Raw genomic sequence first — 8391 nt, forward strand, 5'->3', positions numbered from 1 at the left:
CTTAAAGCCAAGGAGGATAAAATTTGAATGGTGATAGATACTGAGAAACTCAGTTCCTTCCCTATCAAATGTATGTCTCTCAAGTAAAACACAGATGAAGTAGCAAAATTTAAAAGGTCTTCTGCACTCTCTGGAACTTACCATCCCAGCAGAATAGTTTCTGCCTACTAGAGGACCAGCACATGGGGGTGAGAGGGCCAAAGCCAGGGCTCATGGCCCTGAAAGGTAAGGCTGGGTTAGCCTTGCTGCTGCAAGGCCATACTCTCCAACTCTACTACCAAGCAACTCTCACAGACGCTCACCACTGGTAAAGCAAGGAGGTCTGAGTGTGAATACAACTAAGGAAGCCCATCAAACACCACTAAAAACTACCAAATGAGACTCCACTGAGGGTTAACCTCACAGATGAAAATCAGCACATTTGCCTCTTTACCAGTGGGAATCTTATCATTAGCATGCCCTTCTTACGTATGAAAGGGATAACGGTGCATCTAAGTTTACGCACAGTTAATAATCAAGTGTAAATATGCAGACTCTTGCATTTTTTTTTTTTTTTTTTTTTTTTTTTTTTGCGATACGCGGGCCTCTCCCATTGCGGAGCACAGGCTCCGGACGCACAGGCTCAGCGGCCATGGCTCACGGGCCTAGCTGCTCCGTGGCATGTGGGATCTTCCCGGACCGGGGCATGAACCCGTGTCCCCTGCATCGGCAGGCAGACTCTCAACCACTGCGCCACCAGGGAAGCCCCCAGACTCTTGCATTTTTAAATTACAGGTTAAAAGTGACTCCCAAAAGAAAATCAATTTCTTCATAAATGAAAGATAGTTTATAAATAGCTGGAATGATGATTAATTCCAATATAAAAACTCATACACAAAGAACTCTACTTTCTCCTTCCAAACTGCTTAGGTCTGTACAGTTGATTCTACTGTACCATGATTACATCACCAGAGTAAAATATGAAGAAAACCGAGGGCCACTTCTTGACAACTGCATTAAAACTGCAGCATTTAAGCAGGGCTGAGAAACACCATTCTTTTTTTTTTTTTTTTTTTTTTGCGGTACGCGGGCTTCTCACTGTTGTGGCCTCTCCCGTTGCAGAGCACAGGCTCCGGACGCGCAGGCTCAGCGGCCATGGCTCACGGGCCTAGCTGCTCCGCGGCATGTGGGATCTTCCCGGACCGGGGCATGAACCCGTGTCCCCTGCATCGGCAGGCGGACTCTCACCACTGCGCCACCAGGGAAGCCCAGAAACACCATTCTTAAGCATGGTTTCCTTCTTCCTGTTCTTGCATCGCACAGTGATTATTAAAGGAAGGAATCTTGTCTGTAAATGACTGGGTCATCCACTGCCCATCTGGAATGTCACTGAAAGTTGATTCTCCACTGTCAGCTGTCAGCCCATTTGAAGAGAAGCTGCAAGGTTCACTACTGCATGGATTTTCACTATAAGCACCACCGCACGCTGCTTCATAACCCAGATCATATTTTTCTTCCTTCACAGCCATCTTCTTTGCATCCTCTTGGGCTAACCGCAGGTCAAATGTATATTGCACCTCTTGAATGTCTGTGTTTCACTCACTGACTTTCAACTGATCTCTTAAGTCCTTCAGCTTAACGTAGTCATGAACTTTGTCCTGGGCTCGAGGAAACTGAGCACATCTTGCACTGGATCATGGCATAACATAGCAGAGAGTTTCTGTGTCTGGGATCTTATGCAGTTGAAGTCCAAATTCTAAGTTCTTAACTTTTACTCCAAAAACTTCCTTACTAAAAATTTCATAAATACAGTTTCCATTAAACACTGCTATTCGTGGCTGATATTTCTGTAATTTCTGCACTAGAATACATCCTCCTTCACAAAATTCTTTACCGGAAAGATCCTTGCTGCCTGGTGTTATCCTTGCCACCATATTGGTAAATCCAATACCCTATTTCCCTGGTAAAGTGGGATCATCCGTGTGATTCAGTTGGACCTCACTCAGCCCTGACATAAACAGACACTTCCAAAAATGGTTTCCAGGTCCAGGGTAATGATGCCCTTTGTAAGCAGCCATTAGTCCTGGGTTTATGCCAATAATCACAATGTCCAGACTGAAGGTCAAAATGTCCGGTAGAGTCTTGGTCAAAAGTTCAGCTTCTGAAACACTATTGAACTGGTCTACTTTTCACTTTAAATGTGTCTGTAATTTTTTCTTGCTTTTCTTTTGATTTTGTGGACTTGCCAGATTTTTTGGCCTCAGCAGGTTTTTTGGGTTCCACTGGGGTTTTTGGTTCTGTTGTTTTGGGTTTTCCTTTCCTTCCTTTTGGAGTCTCTTGTGTGGGTTCCTGAGCAGGAGCTGGGGCTGGAACTTCTGCTGGCATTTCTTGTTCATTCATAACTGCCATACTAGGAACTTCAGTCATCTTTTGTTGGAATGGAAACGTATAAAAAGCTTGCGCTTGCTGGAGGGAATAGCTGCCTGCGTCCTCCGCTTCCATTCCCTGCTGCCGATAGCGCGCGCAGGTACTCCTGCCGGGCAAGCGAGCCACTGGCCTCTCTAGTACCGCGGCCCACGCACGTACTGCGGTAGGGTAATAACCAGACACTTAGACTCGATTGCTGGCAGAACTGGGACAGCGGCTGGCGCTCAAGCTCCTCCCCCAAGTTTCTAGTCACCACCCCTCCTCCCGGAGCTTCTGTCTGTCCTGAGCCCGACTTACCTTATTTTTAAAGGCATAATCACAGTGTACCTTGGGAGCACAGAACCCACACTCGGGCAATCACAGAAGGCTTTCTGGAGGAGGTATCTTTATTTATTCAATGATGTTGTTGAGCAAAAATTGTGTACCTGGCACTGGTGGCGTAAAGATAAAAAGCTGGCCCCTGGCCTTGAGGAACTCACAAACGGGGACACAAATGCCCCATAAGCAGATGGACACCATAAGCAGGTGGACAAATATGGGAGCACTGGGGAGACCACAAAGCTGGGGAGATCAAGGGCAGGTTTCCTGGAGGAGGTGCACGTGAGCTGAAAGGGTGACTGGGAATCTCGGAGACATGTCCTTGCCACTACATCCAGTCATTCACCTGAGGGCAAAGGGGCCCAGAGATCCTGCTGGTCACTCACACACTCTTTGTTTCAGTCAGTCTCTCCTCCATGGAGCCTTCCTGGTGCAACAAACCCCAGTCCCTTCTCTATCACTTACCCCAGACAGCCGGGTCCCCTCCTGGGGAGGTCCGCATCCCCAGCTGCTGTGTGTTCCTAGGAGGCACCAGACTCTTGAACTCCCAGTTCTTATGCCAGCAGGGGCTGGGCAGGCTCTGTTGTGGAGGCAGTAGCTGCCTTGGGAAAGCCCAGTGGTTTGATTTGAGAGCATCTAGACTTTAGAGCAAGAAGGGGCCCCAGAAACTACCCAAGCCCACTTAGAAGGACGGAGCAAGGCCCAGGGAAGTAACAGGAGTTGCCTGGGACTCAACTTCCCAGCTCCCGGTACCCTGGTCTTCTCTCTGGGGTGGTCTGGCCCCACCTGGGCTCTCCCCTAACCCTCGTCCTCATGCCTGCCTTGTCTGATGATGGCCAGGGTAGCCCTTCCCGAATAACGATGGTATTGGCTCAGATTAAGGGCAACTAGCTGGCTCTTGGCTTTTCCTTTTTATATAACAACTAATCTCCTTCTAATCAGCCATTATTAAATTATATCCCGTTTTTAATTCATTCACAGGTCACAGTTGGGACAGCTGGATGGATAATTGGGGAGAGATAATTTATGTAAATGAGGAGCAGCAGAAGGTAGGAGAGAGGGAGGCTGAGGGCCAAAGGGGGCCTCTCCTGTGCCCAGGCTGGGGAGGGGGCAGTGACCTGGCCTGGCCTGCCCTGGAAACAGGAGGCTGGGGACACTGGGGGGATTGGGGCCTGTAATGGAACCTCAGGGCTCCTGCCTCGTTGTCCCTTAGCATTGCCTTGAATGCTTCTGGCAAATGGGAAGCCCATTACCTTTTGGGGGGTGGGCATCTCTCAAACATCAGCTCTCATTGAAGTGGATCCTGAAAAGCAGTAGAATACCGCAAAGAATTCTGGAGTCAGAGCTGTGTTTGATTCCAGCTCCACCACTTCATAGCTGCCTTTTGTTTTTTTGGGTTTTTTTTGGCTGTCCCACACGGCTTGTGGGACCTTAGTTCCCCGACCAGGGATCAAACTCGTTACCTCAGCAGTGAAAGTGCAGAGACCTAACCACTGGACCACCAGGGAATTCCCAGCTGTCTCTTAACTTTAGTTTCCAAACTGCAAAATGGGGGTATGGATAGTACGTACCTCATGAGGGGATGGAGAGGCCTCACCTAGCCTACAGGAAGAGCCCAATACCCAGTGTACATAGTGGCTCCTATCACTAGTGTGAGGACAGGGTACCTGAGTCATATCTACCTCCCTCTAACATCTGCCCCCAGGCCATGGAGCTGCCTTCTGGTAACAGCATACATCCATTCCCCTTGCATAGCTGACATATCCGTCCCACTGATGGTAATTACATCAGCAACTGACACCTTGGGGGTTTCCCTCGTGCCAGGTGCTGCACTAAACACCTGCTATTATATGGCATCTCACTATCATCAGATCAACATCATTTTACAGATGAAAACACTGTGGACCCAAGCGCTCACCTGATGATTCCTTCAACAGAAACCAAAACAGAAGCCTGCTTGGGAAGGGGAAGGAGGCTCACAAAACCTGGAGCCCAGCTGGAGGCCATTTTGGGAAGGCAGCTTAGGGACTGGCAGACGGGGGCAGGGCTGGCAGGGGAGGCAGGTGGAGGAGGTCGAACCTCCACAGGAATTGGGCATGGGTGGGCACAGGCGGCTGATAGGGCCTGAGGGGGTGAGGTCTGCAGGAGACTGAGGTTGGCAGGGGTCCATGGTAGGGCCTTGGACCGGTCCCAGAAGGAGGCAGGGGATTAGGGAGGGCTAGGGAGGGTGGTCCCAGAGGGCCCAGGAGAGTAATGGGATTAGCCCTCAGGCAGTGAGTGAAAGTTCTTAGCGTGTGGGGTCTCTGGCCTCCCACCCGAGGCTGCAGCTATCACACACGCACAGGAGAGGGTCACCAGCATCTGCACCCCGGCCCCCCACAGGCTCTCCTGCTGTGTTCATCTGTCAAGGGGCTGGCCTCCCAGTGCAGCCTCCTGCCTACTCTTGGCAGACTGAGCCACCCACACACAGTGTATATACCCTATCTAGCGCTGCCCTGTGCCTCAGTTTCCCCACCTGGATAGAAGGCTACAGTGAGGGGGTTTGAGACCCTTTGAGGGAGAACCCCTGAGGCAAGGAGGTCAGAACCAGGCCCCCCTGGGCATCTCGTTCTGCCAAACGTTAGCTGTGTCACCCTGGGCATGACCGTTACCCTCTTTGGGTCCTAATTTATAAAATGGGAGCCGAAGCACAGGAGGGTTTTCAGAGGGTTGAGTAGGGGGGCTGAGCATAGGCCCCTCGGTGAAGTTCAGGGTGCTGGGCACCTGCACGAGGTCGGGGCGGCAGAGGGCAGCGGGCTTGAGGCCTGAGGACTGGAAGTGGCCCGGGCTTGCCCGAGCCTCGCCTGGCGAAGTCTGGTCTGCGGTGAAGGGCCGGGCCTGGGGAGGAACTGCCGGGCGCCGTGGGGCCGCTCGCGGCTCCCTCTAGTGGTGAAGGCGCGGATAGCCCTGGGAAGGGCGCCGACGCAGGAGGCTGCGCTGGGGTCGCGGGGGGTCCTGTGAGCCCGCGCCCAGTCCGCCTTCCTAGGAGGCATCAAGGGGAGGGATGCCAAGGGTCCTAAGAGGCTTCCCCTGCTAACCAGTGCCTGACATCCATCGTTAGAGCGTCTTTCCTTCAGCTTGTATGTCAGCCTGTTAAAATGAAATTACCTCCGAGGAGGGAGGACACGGCTGGTCGCCTTACCCACTGCTGACCCAGCAGACCCGGGAGGTATTCGCCCAGTGTGGGCAGCGAGTGCCAACCAGCCCGGTGCCTGCGTGGGGCTTGGAAGAACCTGAGGTGATAGTCTGTGACCGGGCACGAGTCACACCTTTTCTAGCCTCCGTTGCCCCCTGGTAAACTGACAGGGTGGGACTAGGCCAGTGGTTCCACCATTTTTATCTCAAACAACCCTTTGAAAATGTAAAAAAATTCTCATATTCCCTCAGGGAAGTACTTTTACTTCCCTCGTTTGACTAAGGAACCTACATAATGACCCACCACTGTTAAGCAGTCAGTAAGGCTTTTGCATGAAGTGATACTTTGTTAATCTCAACATCTGTATGTTTTTAAATTATTTTAAAATACACATTTTTAGAACAAGTTTAAACGTGCAGAAAAGTTGTGAAGATTGTACAGAGCTCTCATAAACTCCACACCCAAATGTCCCCATTATCAACATCTGACATTAGTATGGTGTACCTTTTTTGTTTTGTTTTGTTTTGTTTTGTTGCTGCGCTGCACGGCTTGTGGGATCTCAGTTCCCCCACTAGGGATTGAACCCCGCCTGGCATTAAAAGCCCGGAGTCCTAACCACTAGGCCACCAGCGAACTCCCTAGTATGGTAAACTTGTTAAATGAACCAAGATTGATACTTTAATAGCTAAAGTCTGTGCTTTATTCGTATTTCCTTAGTTTTCACTTTATATCTTTTTTCTGTCCCAGAAGATCATAGGACATCAAGTCATCATGTCTCGTTAGCCTCCTTTTGGCTGTGATGATTTTGTATAACTTTAAAAAAAAAAAAAAGTACACATTCAGGCAATGGAATACTATGTGGCTGTTATCACACATTTTGAGCTGGGACAATCTCCAAGACAATATTAGTATGAAAAGGAAGCTGCAGAACAGTATATTTTACTGCCACTTGTGAAAGAGAAAAGATAAGTATATAAAACTATTTTTTTTAATCTCTGGAAGGGTATCTGAAAAACTGGTTGCTGGTTGATTGTGGGAAAGGAAATCAGAAGGCAGAATAGGGGTGTGAGGGAAGCCTACATTTCATTCTATATCCCTTTGTATTTGTTTGGTTTTAAAACTGTGTTTATGTACTATCTAGCTTGATAAACATGAATGTAAACATTAAACATAACGGTACGTACAGGTGTAATGTATTCATTGTCTCTCTCACACACTGGGCTTCTGCACTGTTTGTGTAATAAAGCCATCTACCAGCCCCCAGTTCTGTGGGAATATCCCTGGAGTTGGGTGCTCCCGTGGCTCCACTGGAACCACTGCCTTGGCTGGTCTGTAAGATGCCTTTCCCCCTGGGTGCTGGGGCTCCTCTGGCTGTTCCAGGCCGGTATATATCAGGGTGCTTTGGGGTGGGGAACTCTCAGTGGGGTGTAGGTACACATAACTGAACTTGCTTAAGTAAGAAAGGACCACAAGGATGTGCGGGCCTTGTGGGATCTAAGATAGGGCGAGCCCCAGACAGATGGGAACCACAGCTGCTCCTGAGTACTGCTGCTTCCTTCTCCTCCCTGCAGCCTGGCTATGATCCTCAGTCCCACGGCCACCCTTCAGCTCCCAAACTTAGGTCTCCTCCACTCAAGCCCACATGGAACTCTTAGTCTCAGATCCAAATTTTCCAGTGGGATAAATGTGTCAGAGTTTAAAGCACGTTCCTGCATCCATGTACACGTCAGTATGTGGTAGGGAGAAACAAATTACATACTGCACTATTTCACAAGCTTTGCTGGGCACTTGTTCCAGTCCAGGTGCTCTGGGGTACAGAAGGAAGGGAAGCAGGCCGTTCTCCGGGAAGGCAGACCACAGCATGGTATGATTTCGCTGGTTTTAGGAAGGCCCACTCCCGCGATACTTCCCTTTCCTTCTGAAGCCACACAAGCAGCTTCATTTGGTTAAATTATGGATTCGATGGCTGTGGCATTCAGTTCCCCTAGGAGGGGTCAGAGTTTAGGTAAGTCTTCCCAGGGGTCCCCAAATCCCTACTAGAAAGGCCCTCTGAGATCCTGCTCTTCCTCACTGCACAGTGAGCATCTGCTGTGGCTCGTCTCAGGAAATCTCTATTTGCTGAACTCTCCATATCCTTTGCATGCCTCTGGACCTTCACATATGATGCTCCCTTCATCTGGAATACATTGCTTCTTTCAAGCCTCAGCTCCAGTTTCCCTTTCCCTGGGAGGCCTCACCTACCCAGGCCCAGACTGAGGTAGCATACACCTGCCCGCCCCCATCCCCACTTCCATCCCAGGGCACAGACCTGATCTCTCCTCGTGGACAGGAGCCAGAGGTACGGGCACCCACATCCGGCTTTGCCACTTCTGCCAGCATACCGTAGGTACATAAGAAATCCTAGCTCCCTTCTGTCCCTCACATCTCTAGTGCCTGCATTAATAATTTGTGTTTATCCAACCATCTCCCCTTTACACGGCGAGCTTTAATTA

At 50.0% G+C, this 8391-nt stretch overlaps 1 pseudogene; it reads right to left on the bottom strand.

The window, feature by feature from the left end:
* Positions 1-1262: 1262 nt before the first annotated feature.
* LOC132529666 (G/T mismatch-specific thymine DNA glycosylase-like) lies at positions 1263-2481 on the bottom strand (annotated as a pseudogene).
* Positions 2482-8391: the final 5910 nt, after the last annotated feature.

Source organism: Lagenorhynchus albirostris, chromosome 1 (genome assembly GCF_949774975.1).
Source record: "Lagenorhynchus albirostris chromosome 1, mLagAlb1.1, whole genome shotgun sequence".
NCBI classification, from domain to species: Eukaryota; Metazoa; Chordata; class Mammalia; order Artiodactyla; family Delphinidae; genus Lagenorhynchus; species Lagenorhynchus albirostris.